The 14,475-nt window shown below is 34.9% G+C and overlaps 1 protein-coding gene across 1 annotated transcript in view; it reads left to right on the forward strand.

Annotated features, from left to right (window-relative positions):
• LOC115889083 (B1 protein-like) overlaps positions 1 to 14,475 on the forward strand; it is a 290,836-nt gene that overhangs the window by 116,521 nt on the left and 159,840 nt on the right. The window lies entirely within an intron of this gene.

The following is a 14,475-nucleotide window of genomic DNA, read 5'->3' on the forward strand; positions in this document are numbered from 1 at the left end:
CCACAAAGTACCGGTCCTACAACCGGTATACAGGTTCCAACAATTAGATCGGTGGGACCGATACTGAACCGGTATGTCGGCTGGACCGGAAGACCGGATGGACCGAGAGACCGGTTGGACCGGAAGACCGGAACAATCGGAATATCGGAAAGACCGAGATAACAGTTTTGGTTGTTGTACCCAGTGAGCCTATATCTCATGATCATGATACCGTATGAAAAAATGTAAATAGAAAGTTCTTGTGCCTGTAACATTAAGTAAATACGGTAACGTAATAAGTACGGTATTTTGAGGGATAAATTAGATTTCTCGGAATATATATCGTAAATATATCCGTTACCGTTATTACGTTCTCATTGTTAATGTTGACATTTCCGTCATATTCTTGACTTTTTGTCCAATGTTTTCTTTACTTATGGAAAATGGAAAAAGTACTGGAAGCTGCTCTTCTTGGAAATATAAATATGGAGCAGAAATAAGATGCTATTTTACATATTTTAAATAATAGCTTTACGAACATTTTTTTTTAATTTATATAATATACTTGAGGGATCCATGAGTAAGATGCTTTACTTCAATTTTAGATGTACTAATAAAAGAAGACTAGATTACTAGACCAAACTAGAGTAGCAATGCCTTAAACATACATCAAAATAAATTACATTGCATGTTCCTGAACGTATTACACCGAATGATAAAAAGACGTCGTCCAGTTATGAAATGAACATGGATTACATTCACCACATAATTTGACATATAAAATGGCAGCGATCATTATTTCATAGCCATCGTTGAGTTTTTTTCGATCATACGGTACCTAGAGTAGGAGAACACAATCAGCTTTGCACAAAAACCGGTACTGAATATAATATATATATATATATATATATATATATATATATATATATATATATATATATATATATATATATATATATATATATATATATATATATATATATATATATCCATGTCCGGGCTGTAACCAGCCAAGGGCACGACGAATATTGTCAATAAGGTGAGACAATTCTTCGAATAATTCCGACGGTACCAAGCACAACTGCTTTTTGCATCCACATTATGGTGTTGTTCGGGAGGTTTAGTTCTTTGATATGTTGGTTTGTCATTTTGTGCACAAGTCCATTGGCACTTATTATTAACGGTACTATAATCACCTTCCGCAGTTCCCAGATTGCTTTTATTTCCTGAGAAAGTGCAGCGTACTTGTTTATCTTATCTGCATAGGCTTTAGCCACGTTATAATCCTGCGGTACTGAGAAGTCGATTATGATGGCGGTTTTTTCAGGTTTATTCCATATTACCATATCGGGTTTATTATGTTCTACTCCTATATCTGTTTCTACTGTAAAGTCCCAGTATATCTTGGTGGTGTTATTCTCTAATACAGCTTTTGGAACGTACATGTGGTGGGGGGTAAATGTGTCAAGGAGGCCCTTATTCAGGCATACCAACTGGTGCACTACTTTTCCCATGTTATTATGTCTTTCTAGGTATCTGGTCCCGGCTATTTTACTGCATCCAGAAGACAAGTGCTGTACAGACTCCTCACTAATATTACACAAACGACATTTTGTGTTTTCAACTTGTTGTTTTAATATATACCGTGCATATGTTCGGGTTTTTACTACTTGGTCTTGAATGGATAGTATTGCGCCTTCGGTTCCTGGGAAGAGGTATCCAGCTGTTAGGTAGGTATTTGAGGCCTTGAAATCCACATCTTCTTGGTGTAAGGAGGCGTAAAATCTGCCATGCAGTTCTTTACTCTGCCAGCGCTGTTTCATCTGTCCAGCAAGATTTACAGCTTCCGGTTCTTGGTCGCTAGCCAGGTTGAGTGATGTATAGTTTTTATCTAAGACTCGTATGCTTTTATACACAGGTGCATTGTTGGTGAGTAAATATTTTCGTAATTTCTGTCTTTCTTCCTGGCTAGCAGACTCTAAACTGATTAGTCCTCGACCCCCTTCATCCCTAGGTAAGTACAACCTTTCTATGGCCGAGTTTGGGTGTAGTATGCCATGCTTTGTAAGTAGAGATCTAATTTTCCGGTCCAGTCTTTCTAGATCCGTTTTTGACCACGTGAGTATGCCGGCGGTATATGTTAGCACCGGTACTGCCCAGATGTTGTATGCAGTAAACTTATTTTTGGCATCGAGTTGTGTTTTTAATATTTTATTTGTTCTTCGTACCAATTCCTTTTCGGCCTGCTCTTTATTGTCTTTCTGTTTCAGCTCGTAGGTTTGTTGTATGCCTAAATATTTGTATGAAGTCTCCGCTCCCAAATTTCGAATTTCGCTTCCGTCCGCTAGCGTGATGTCTGCGCTTTCAGTTAGCTTTCCCCTCTTTATATGGATAGTCGCACATTTATCGAGCCCAAACCTCATACAAATACCCTGGCTGAAACTTCTGACCAGCTCAAGCTGTCCCTCAAGCTGCTCTCGACTTTTTGCATACAACTTGAGGTCATCCATGTAAAATAGATGTGTAAGCTTCGTTCGGTCGTCAATCTTGTATCCGTATGCGCTTCGGTTTAGCATGTTACTCAACGGGTTCATAGCGAGACAAAACCACAAGGGACTCAAGCTGTCTCCCTGGAATATTCCTCTCTGGATGGGGATTTCTCTGGTCTTGTAAGAGTTGGTATTTCCTCTAACTAATAGTGTGGTGCGCCATGAACCCATTAGGTGCCGGAGTAGGTCGATGGTTTGCTCATTAATTTTATAGATTTTCAAAATCTCCATCAGCCAGGAATGAGGAACCGAGTCAAATGCCTTCTGGTAATCAATCCAGGCAACAGAGAGGTTTCTTTGACGTTTTCTTGCCTGCATGGTGGCAATGTTGTCTATAATCAGCAGTTCCTTACACCCTCTTCCTTTATGCTTGCAACCATTTTGCTCCCAGGACATAATATTATTTTGTTTTAGATGACAATTGAGTTTATGGCATAAAATAGATGTTAAAATTTTATATGCAGATGGAAGGCATGTTATCGGCCTATAGTTATTTGGCTTGGCTAAATCACCTTTCTTAGGCAACATATGTGTTTCCCCCTGCGTGAAGTATATGGGTATGCTGTTTGGGTCTCTCATAGCATTTTGAATAAGGCGTGCGAGTGGTTCGTGTGAATTTGATAACGCCTTCCACCAGTAATTGTGGATCCCGTCCATTCCCGGCGCTGTCCAGTTTTTCATCCGTTTTACTGTGGCTTGCACGTCGTCTTTCGATACTGTGATGTTGGGCATCTCCGTGTATTTTTCCGAATTCTCCTTTTCGATGTTAATCCACTGTGCTTTCCGATCGTGTTGGATGTTTTCAGCCCAAATTTCTGACCAGAATTCTGTCATCTCAGTCTCTTTTGGGAGTTCATGTTGTTCATCAGTGATTTCGGCCTCAAGATTTCGGAAGAACAGTCTTTGATTATTGTTGAAGAGTGTGTTTTGTTTACATCTTAGTGTTCTTTTATGGTATCTTTTCAGTCTTTTTCCAAGAGCAGCTATTTTTTGTTTTAGAGTCTCCGCTCTTTGTATCAATGTTTGCTCCAGTAAAAGGGTCCCTGGTTTCACCTTAAGTTTACGCGCGCACGTTTTAATTTTCTTAACAAGTTTTCGGCTAGGTTGTTGGGTACTGAGATAACTATGAATTATTCCTATTTCCTTTCGGTAGTTCGATATTTTTGTTTCCAACCGTTTTTTCCATGGGGGGCTCTGGGGTTCTCCTCCAGGCGAATTATATTTATCCTGCTTCAGAATTTTACAGGTTAGTGTAGCTGCGCAGTAAACTTTATGACAGAGATTCTCAAGGCTGTCCGCTTCATTAAAATATTTTTCTAGAGCAGTATTAATTGAGGTGATGGTGGTTTTACATTCAGCATTCATTTTGAGTCTTGGTATTTTTGGCCTTGTACCCATCGGTATCCCTTCATAGTTTTGATTGGCTTCCTGAAACATGAGCAATATACTCTCCTGTTCTTCTATTCGCTGTATATCTTCTTCTGATGGTGCGTAGGTGTTTAATGAGTGCAATCTAGGGTTAAAAGTTCCTGAAAGTCTTGGTGTTCTTGTGTTTATAGATTTTCTGTTAGGGCTTGTTTTAGCTTCAGATTTCATAGTATTTAGCTCGTCTGTTGATATTAGTTTTCGTGCCTTGATGTTGGATATTTGCGCGGCTAAATGCTGAGAGCTAAATTGCTTATTAGGGTAAGTTGTATTCCATATTTCCTGCAGTTTGGATCTGTACTTGGATTTTTTTGTCTCTCCCTCAGTGACGTGGAAGTAAGCATTCATCAGAGCAAGGTTCATCTCTCTAGTCCAATGCTGCCTTCCTCCTCTGCAAGAAATGGCGGGACTGCCTTGAAGACGTGCGTCCGGCTGGTCCAAACTACTTCTTTGGGTGTCCTGATTGGAGGTGCTAGGCCTTGTGGTTCCGTTTCGCAAGGATGTGCCACTCGCTTCACGTTCCTGTGCTAGGGACTGTACCAGTCTTCCCCCAGATGCAATCCCAACATCGGGGGCGGGTTCCGAGGCTTCGTTTTCTTTATCGAGAGCAAAGAAAGGATCTCAACGTGTGGATTGCTAGTCCACATGTCGGCTTGCTGGGATCTGCGGGGGTGCGCCCCGAGGCCTAATGGCCTCCCTGCAGGCGTAGCTGGCTGTACAGGTCTTACGTCGTTACTGTAGCGCAGAAGACACTGCTGGCAACAGTGCCTATTCGGCCAGACCGGTAGGAGGGAGGAGGGAGAGTAGGAATCTTTGGTAGGATTAAAGGTTAGGACATGACTTCTCTCTGAAAAAGGAGTGTGAGAGCAAATCAAGGCTCGCGTGGGCAGGAACGCATTCCTGAAGTAGGTCTAACCCACCACCGGGATCGTAGGAGTGTACCTACCCGCTACCCTATATATATATATATATATATATATATAGGGTATATATATCAATTTGGTGGCGCAGGGAACTTTCTTGGAAAAATCACTTTATGGTTCCAAAGAATCGTTGATATATATATATATATATATATATATATATATATATATATATATATATATATATATATATATATATATATATATATATATATATATATATATATCTAAAATTAACCGTTCTTGGAAAATAATAGTTAAACATTTCCCAACTAGCAAATATAGTTCCCAGTCCTTTTTAAAATGTCACTGCCCCTAAAGTATAGTTCCTAGGCCCACTCCGCCACTTAAAATGTTACTCTATAAGGTATAGTCACTTTGAAGTATATTTCGAGAGTGACCAGTTAGTTCCTACCTACCATAAAAGTGGAAAATAAACACCCCGATTGCAAGTCGCAAACATGTAATTTAAAGAAATGGCTGGAACTACCCGAATCTTCGAATATGACACCATAAAAGACCAAAAACTTTGTAGTAACTTTTCAAAGTAGGGGTTACCAACAAGTGCTACCATAATGCCTCCATTAAGTTTTTGTTACTTTATAGTAACAATTTAAGTTACGGGCTAGTCGCGGCCACGACACCTAGTTACTTCTAATTTATAGTAGCATTGAAAGTAGCAAAATGGTTACTGCTACCTTCCTAGGTCACTATAAAGTAGTCTGAATAATATAGAAACACTAATAATAGAAAATGCACAATAAGTAAAAAATAACTTCAAAGGACAAGGTGGAACGTTATAGTGGCACCAATGGAAGGTTTGTACCACCCCGATCGGTGTAGCAACGCTCCAATTAAGCGTCAATTTGGTGGCGCAGGGAACTTTCTTGGAAAAATCACTTTATGGTTCCAAAGAATCGTTGACCATGTAGTTCCAAAAAAGTTCTTGTTTCTATAAAGTCGCCTTTGGATAGCTACGATTGTCACTTTATCAATCCGAAGATTTTAAAGGTCCAAACGGGTAGGGTTGGCCTAATATGTTATTGTTCCCGGTACTTTGTAGAAGCATATGGAACTATAAAGTATTTTTCGGATTAAACGGCCATATTTTTTTCATGAATTTTTAGACGAACAACGTTTTTAAGCTAAATATTAAGCTTTTAAGATTAAAGCTTTTTTCCTTAGTTATTTTGTTATTTCTGACTGTGAACTAATATTTTAAAGTTTGACCCCAGTTTCAAGTAAATTATTATTATTTTTTAATTACAAACATGAGTTTCTATTGCAAATAATTTAATAATTTGAAATATTTTGAGGGGCGCTTGAGAATTTTGTTATATAAACCCACTATTTTAATCAGTAAAGTTGATTGCGTTCTGGAATTTACCTAAAACAGGCATTAAAATCGCACGGTAAATAACAAATAACGAAAAAGTAATAATGGCTTCCATAATTATTTTCCATCATGACATTATTTTTATGAAATGTGAAATTGCATGAAGAGGTCGCTGCGAATAAAGTTCAACAGTTTAACGAAAGTTCCACATGTCGGTGGCTAACACTTGGCTGCCACGAACCCGCGACTGGGCAGCTTCGTAACGGATAAGTCGCATTCACCAGTAGGCTACTTTATAGTAACACATCATAGTAACTCTTTTAGTGGCAAAAACTACCTAAGACACTACCCGGCTACACAAAATCTTTCCCCATTTTGGTCGCAGTTACTTAGCAGCTGCGAATATACGACGTAGCCGCCGATGGTCACCGCCCACTTTGTAGTGGCTTTGATAGTAGCAGTTACGTATCTGCCACTATAAATGCTAGTTGGGTTTAGAGCTAAAAACGGGTTGTCAAAGAAAGGTTATAGATATAACTAAAACCACATTGTTAGTGATCAATTGAGACAGTATCTTAAGAATCTATTACGCTGTACTGTTCAAGTTGCTCTCAGGGGTCCGGTAAAGCGGGTGTCTGGCAGAGGGAAATATAGAAGAAATTTCGGAAATCTGCCTAAGGCTTAGCCCGATCCTGTCGTGTTAAGCGACACCCAAAATTCCAAACACACGTGCTTTGATTAAGGCTTGATTAAGGTTTGCAGAGCTTCAGCATTTGCCAGAAAATAGCGAGCACTTTGTTACAAAACTATATAAATTATATATCACTGTAATCACAAAACTTCAATCTATTTCCGTATTGTAACGGAATTTTAAATTATGTCTTTATTTTCGAGAAAATTTAGTCCGAACATAAGGAATATTTTGTTGATGTTTGACCATCAAAATCTATAAAATAAAGAAGTTGTCTAAAAATGTGCTACAATACGTATATAGTATAATCCTTTATCTTTAATTTCCTTCTTCATTTGTGTAAAAATACCTAACTAGTTTTACATAAAACGTTAAATGCCGAACGCTTATTTTGCTACTTTTTCGGACTAGTGAAATAGACTCTTAAGGAGAATACTTGCAGATACTATTTTAAAAATAAAATTCGCAAATATTTCGTAAGGCATTGGCCAAAGCTGTCTTAAACTACCACTCTCAAACTCGCTCTTTTCAAATAAAATCCCACCATGTCTGTTTTATTAATAAAAAGGTTTTTTATTCGCCAATTAACTAAAACTTTAAACAAAAAAACAAAATATTAAATTAATTTTATACATTTAAATATTTTGTGATATTTCAGTATTTTTTGTGATTTTGCTTTTTACGACTTTTACTATTCTGTGTATTTCATAGTATTACGGATAGTATAGTCTGGGCATATTTCAAACAGGTCAAATCTTTGATAGATCAGTAATAAATTAATACTATATTTTATATATACAAAATAATATTTTCACCTCACTTGATTTTTTAACAAAGTAGTAAAAATAGGTATACGGGATGATAGATTTTTTTATTTTTTTAGATAAAGAAACCGAGATTTGGTATGTTAGTATACGGCATAAATTAGGATTGATTGACATATTCAATTATTTTTGGTCACTTCCTATTTCACCGGAAATGACTACAACTTTTCAGTTTTAAATGACACTAATATTATATCTCGATAATAATTATTTATTAAATCGATTTATAACATTAGATTTATGCTGTCCCAAAAGCTACAGTATAAATTATTTATTGGAACCCTTTTTTCCTAAAGTGTTCAAGTATGTTACAGAAAAGGTATAGTATTAAATTTTTAATGGAATTGTTTCCTGATATATGGGACAGTTTTGGCCTATTACTATAAATTTTGCTCCTGTTTTGGCGTGAAACATTTTGGCACGAAACATAGCCAACTGGGCATTTCGAAGTCCTGAATTAGATATACATTCTGATAACACTTGTTGCTAGGAAAAGTAAATTATGAAGGAAATTGAAATTATAGAAAATTGGGGTAATAAAATGAACAAGTATGATAATTATATGTATAGTGATGCAGTTATTCCTAAAATTAAACTAAAAATAAATTTTACATCTCTCAATATCAGATTTAAAAACTAATAAGTTTGTATAATAACATATATGTTTATATAGTTTATATTTGATAAAGGTGCCCGGTGGCGTAGAGGTACAGGCTCTCGTCTACCAATCTCAAAGTTGTGGGTTCGCATCCTACACCCGGCATTTCATCAGCCGACTATTTTTATTAAAATAAAAATAGTTTGGGTACCTAGGTCGACTCGGCCTTAAATGAGTACTTGGGATTCACAATCCTGAGGTAATAACACAAGTTTACAAAGTCGGGTCAACTTTTGGATCCGAGCAGATGAGAACGATTCTTAACGTTATTTGATGCCCTGAACTCAGATCTTCCAAAATGTGTCCTCTGTACCACTTGTAAACCCACAGGTCGTTTTACTGCCACCTCTTCACATTAAATTTGGCCTTATTAAGAACTTTGTCAAAGCGCTCAATCGCGAAGGACCGGCTTTCCAGTACTTAACCAAGTTGTTTCCAAAACTGTCATACGCAAAAATCAAAGAAGGAATATTTGTCGGACCTGATATTCGAAAAATAATGGCTGACGCAACGTTTACAAAATGTTTAACGCTTGATGAGGCAGCAGCATGTGCATCGTTTCAAAGTGTTTTTCACAACTTTCTCGGTAATCATAAATCACCGGATTACAAGCAAGTAATCGACAATTTGTTGCAAAATTACCACAAGATTGGAGCTCGAAAGTCTCTCAATATACATTTTCTGCATTCACATCTTGATTTTTTTCCACAAAACTTGGGCCACGACACGAGCAACGAGCAAGGATAGCGGCTACACCAAAATATAGCGAAAATCGAAAGGCGATACCAAGGATTTTGGGACGAAGGCATGATGAGCGATTGCTGTTGGACCCTAATCCGTAAAACAGATCCCAAGCAGTATAAAAGACTCAGTTCAACCTCTGTTCATTTCTGATTTATATTGTTTAATTCAATAAGTGACCGTTAACGGTCAAAAATAGTAAAATAATGAATTTATTGAATATTTCGAAAACTAGAACCAATCTTAATAAATGGACTGCTGATTTGGATTCAGCTCCAAAAATTATCTTAGAAATTGCTTTTAGTTGCTCTGGTCTAAAACCGTGTATACTTGTGTAATAGGCGGTTGAAGCGTAGTACTAGCCACATTACCTACCTTGTATTATACCATGACCGAACGGCTCTAGCATGGCAAGCTGTAAATGACCTTGCTACTCCCAAGGCGTTAAATGCTATATACGGGAGCTATTATTATTATTATATATTTGATATTTGATTTAAAACTTTTAGTAACTTAATCGAGGGTGCGATTTTTAAATTAATTGTTGCCAACCATGGAAATATTCGGCGCCGGGCTCACTAACTGGAATTTAAATTCTCCGCTGGGGATTCAGGTGGTAGCTCTGCTCTAAAAAATATCAAGTTACCACATTTATTTATTTATTTCCTGACATTGTCATTTGTTTTGACACTTTAGTTTTGTATTACGAGTTTTTGGTTTAAATAAATAGTGTTGTGATACCTTAAGCTTAAAGATCTTTACTAACAACCTTTAAATCAAAATTGTTCTTTTTAGAACTTCTTTTAATGCGAAGTGGTAAAAGATAGCTTAACTACCGTAAAAACTCTAAAAAAAAAGGTTAGAATATTTTAAATGGAAAAGCGGTAGTAATGGCCCTTTATGTCCCTTAAGTGCTGTTAAGAAGGTGAGTTTTGTTGATGTAAATAATAGTTGTTTATATATTTATAATTAATTTATTTTTGTGTCCTAAACTATTTTAATTAAAAGAAATTATTAATGGCAACGCTGTGCCGGTCAAGCTTAATCACGTGACTAAAAGTTTATTTGATATGAACTTTAGATGCATTGCTTTTATTTTTTTTTTATTTAACGCTTTTTCTCTGAAATGGATATTTCAATTTTCTCTGGACTGGATGTTTTCTCTGGACAGAATCTTCAGGATGTTTAATGGAATATACATACGAGTATATCATGATATCTCTATATTTGTTCTTTATTAATTGCGCTATGTTTATTTAAACAGTCAAAAAAAGCGTCAAATTGAAGCTTTGAGATATTTGAGGTAAAAATATAATGCTTTAATAAAATAATGAGTAGACGCACATTCATATTTTTGGATTCGGTGTTGTCAAACAGGTCATCATTTTATCCCATGTTATTATGAGTTTAATAAAGTCAGAAATTTGAGTTTGCAAGTATCTTTGGCTGATGGTTCCTTTTGAATAAATAGCCCATCATAAGTTTTGGGTCATTCATTTGAAAGCTTTTATAGGATAATTCTATTGTTAAGGTACGAAAAACCATGAAAACAATTATGACACATATACCATATCAACACATCCATAAATATAAAATATACAGGGTGAGTTTCCTACGGTGTTCTCTATGGTTATCTCGGAAACTATAAAGTTAGAGAGTCAGAAATATGCGCCTTTCAGATTTTTGAAAGAGTTCATGGTTGTTGATGGTTACTAGATATTTTAAAAAAGAAATTCGGCTATTTTTAAAATTGTCCCTAATTTCATTATAAGCTATTTTAGAAAAAAAGTTTTCAGATAAAAGTTGTAGATAATCATATCCTTAATGAGATTCTGTCCACCGTTTTTTTTCTAAAGCCTGTCATTTTTGACATATGACACAAACATATGTTTTTTTAAATGGAAGCCATAGTTGGCCATAGCTTCATAAAAAGCGCCATTTTTAAGCTTTTCAGCGATATAAGCTATAATATGTTTTCTTCGAAAAACTACTGAGTTATAGCCAATTCTTATCATTTTTAAACAATTTCACTTAGTTAGCCATGGAAACAAGTTTAATCGTCTTTGCTCTCATAAATGTGAAGCTGTCACATCCAAAATTTGTAAATTAAAATAAACAAAAATTGTAAATATGCATTTTTCAAATGAAGAAAAGCGTGTAGGATTATTGGTTTAAGTTTTCTTGAACATACATTTTGGAGGATACGTGGACCGGTGAATGTTACGTTTTTTAGAGAACGGGTTTCAAGACATGTTAGAAAAGTTAAATTTAGGTATAGCCAATTCTTATCTTTCTTGACTAATTTCACTTAAATTGCATGGTATTCTTATTCTGTTATGATTAAAAACTTATAAAAAGTCAATATTTTAAAATTTACAAATACACAAACTAAAACTTAAAAAAAATAATATCACTACATATACTTTAAGTTATTTTAGAAAATGCTTAAAAAATCCGCCATTGTTTTGAGTTGCATCTTTTTAAAACTGAATTTTCTACCTATCGTCACAGAAGGACCAGTCGACTTAATTAAACTTCTCTGGTACCGCCACTTCGAGTGCCTCTCTTAATTCACAAGTTCCTTTTTAAACCTTATTGTTAACTTTACCGCATAAAAAAATCTAAAATGGATAAGTCAGGTGATCGAGGAGGTCAATCCAATTGGTCTACCTCTTCCTATCCCTGAGTTTGCATAATTATGATATAAATAATTTTTAACATTTCTTTCATTATGGGGGGAGGGTCATAATGAAAGTCATGTTGGAACCATTCTATTGATGCGCGAGTATCTATACGCTTTTCTTCATTTGAAAAATTCATATTTAATTTTTTTGTTGATTTTAATTTACAAAGTTTGGATGTGTCAGCTTCACATTTCTGAGGGCAACGGCGATTGAACTTGTTTCCATGGCCAACTAAGTGAAATTGTTTAAAAATGATAAGAATTGGCTATAACTCAGTAATTTTTCGAAGAAAACATATTATAGCTTATATCGCTAAAAAGCTTAAAAAATGGCCCTTTTTATGAAGTCATGACCAACTATGGTTTCCATTTAAAAAAACATATGTTTGTATCATATGTCAAAGATGACAGGCTTTAGAAAAAAGAGGAGGACACAATTTCATTAAGGATGTGATTATCTACAACTTTCATCTGAAAACTTTTTGTCTAAAATAGCTTATAATGGATTTAGGGACAATTTTTAAAATAGCTGAAATTTGTTTTTTTGTAAATATCTAGTAAGCCATGCACTTTTTCAAAAATCTGAAAGGCGCTTATTTATGACCCCACAAAACTGCAATTCTTTCCCCATTTAACCGACTCTCTATCTCCAGTAGTTTCCGAGATACTCATAGAGAACATCGTAGGAAACTCACCCTGTATGTATATTAATAATTTCATATATTAATAAAATTGATAAAATATAGAAATTTGGAATTTACAGTTTTCTAACAAGGTCCTTTGCTTCATTGGCTAAATGATAGCTTTCTTGTGGCAGAAGCAATTAAATCTTTTTAGACAATGTAAATTAAACCATCCTCTGTATTTTGGTAGCTTTAACTTAATGTTGTCCAATTTGTCATTTATTTCCTTTGAAATAAGCATAATCCAATTAGTTTATTGCATTCAACTTTACTTTGTTTTCTTCATTATTGAATAAAAAAAACTAAAGGAGTGAATGATACCATTTTTTGGGGGTTGTTTGACATGTCACTTGACACATATGAATTCTTGTTTAATTTATAACTAGTTTCATGTAAACTATACAAATTTGAAAATACATTGCCAGGTTTTAAATTCCAGCTTCATTACATACAGTCGCATCACATGCCACGTGTCACGACATGCGCGTTGCTCGCTTTGTCACTCTGGTGGGTTCCTATTTATTTGTTTATGTTGGTTCAGTTTGATGTAGCATGCCAGATGCATGCCACTTGCTAGATCATACGCCATGTTATAAACCACGTTACTTCGGTGGGCGCACTGCCTTTTAGTCGAAAAGAGGACACGTCCGTATAAGGGATATACTGATCCACGCCCAGTGAAGATGTTCTTGAACAAATTGTCTAAATGTATTTATTTTTATTAAAAATATATTTTTTTAACAATTTTAAAACTAGGTAACAACTTTTATTCACTCAAAATGTAAAACGTTTTAAATAAAATTAAATTGCCACTAATAAAGGGAAATTTAAGTTAGGCATATTAAAGCTTCATCGTGATGAGTTTGATGAGTTTGTTGATGTACTGCTTCCTTTGTGTTTTTACTCAATACTCTTCGTATATTATTTAACCATAAAATTGTAATATTGGTATATACGATTTAAATATTACAATTGCAATACATAAAAACTATTCTGATAATGGTGTTTACTAATATTATAATGCTACGCTGTTTAGTGTCTGGGTATTATATTTTTTTCAAACTTCCTGCTTTTTAGCGAAGTCGGTCAATGTCAGAGTGAGAATAGATACGCCTTCGTAATTAATTGCCATTGAATTCGCGATTACCTAATCTCTAATATAATTATTTCTGGCGATTCGAAATAGGTGCTGGGAGATTTTCTCATTATGCATGCGAATAAACGGTTTGCAACAATTGACAATTTTAATTCAAATCGCAGTTCAACATAATAAGTTAATTTGTTATGTTTTTCCTGTTAAAATAATATATCTAATATGCATATAAAGCTGCTATATATAAACCTCTTCAAACACCCTGTATATGACATATGCAATAATTGAGAATTCTACCTAAAAACTCGATTTGACTAAGAAATCCGGGGCCCCGCCAATTTAAGCACAGCCGTACCATACTTTTCTCGAAGGAATTAGCGGTACTTTTGACTACCCTGTAACTTGTTTATGGATAAAGCAAGAAGTTTAACTTTTACTAAACATGGAGCATGTAGAAATATGTAGAATGTAGAATGAGTGGAAGGAAGGTTAACCTTTTTATCTTATCATACATGTCAGTTATATCTCATCACACATGGGGATCTTCGTTCACAAAACATTTTTTTTACATAAAAATTGATCACTTTTTATACTAAAATTACTCCTCTTGTTTATTTATTGTACAATCGTACAAATTTACATTCTGGATATTTTGCATGTATATAATACGTGTATATCTGATCGTATTTTAATATGGAAATTTTTCTTCGAGGGCTACAATATGGCGTGATTTGTAAGAAAAAAGCTGGAAGAAATTCTCTTTTTATTTTTTAACCTTGAAAAGTATTTTTCTCTTTCTTTTATAGCATGCCTATAATATCTTGTTTCTGAATATAACTTGATAATTTTGAATTTGGGAATACATTTTTGGAAAAAAGAATAATTTAATA

Source organism: Sitophilus oryzae, unplaced genomic scaffold (genome assembly GCF_002938485.1).
Source record: "Sitophilus oryzae breed Bouriz unplaced genomic scaffold, Soryzae_2.0 scaffold_810_pilon_pilon, whole genome shotgun sequence".
NCBI classification, from domain to species: Eukaryota; Metazoa; Arthropoda; class Insecta; order Coleoptera; family Curculionidae; genus Sitophilus; species Sitophilus oryzae.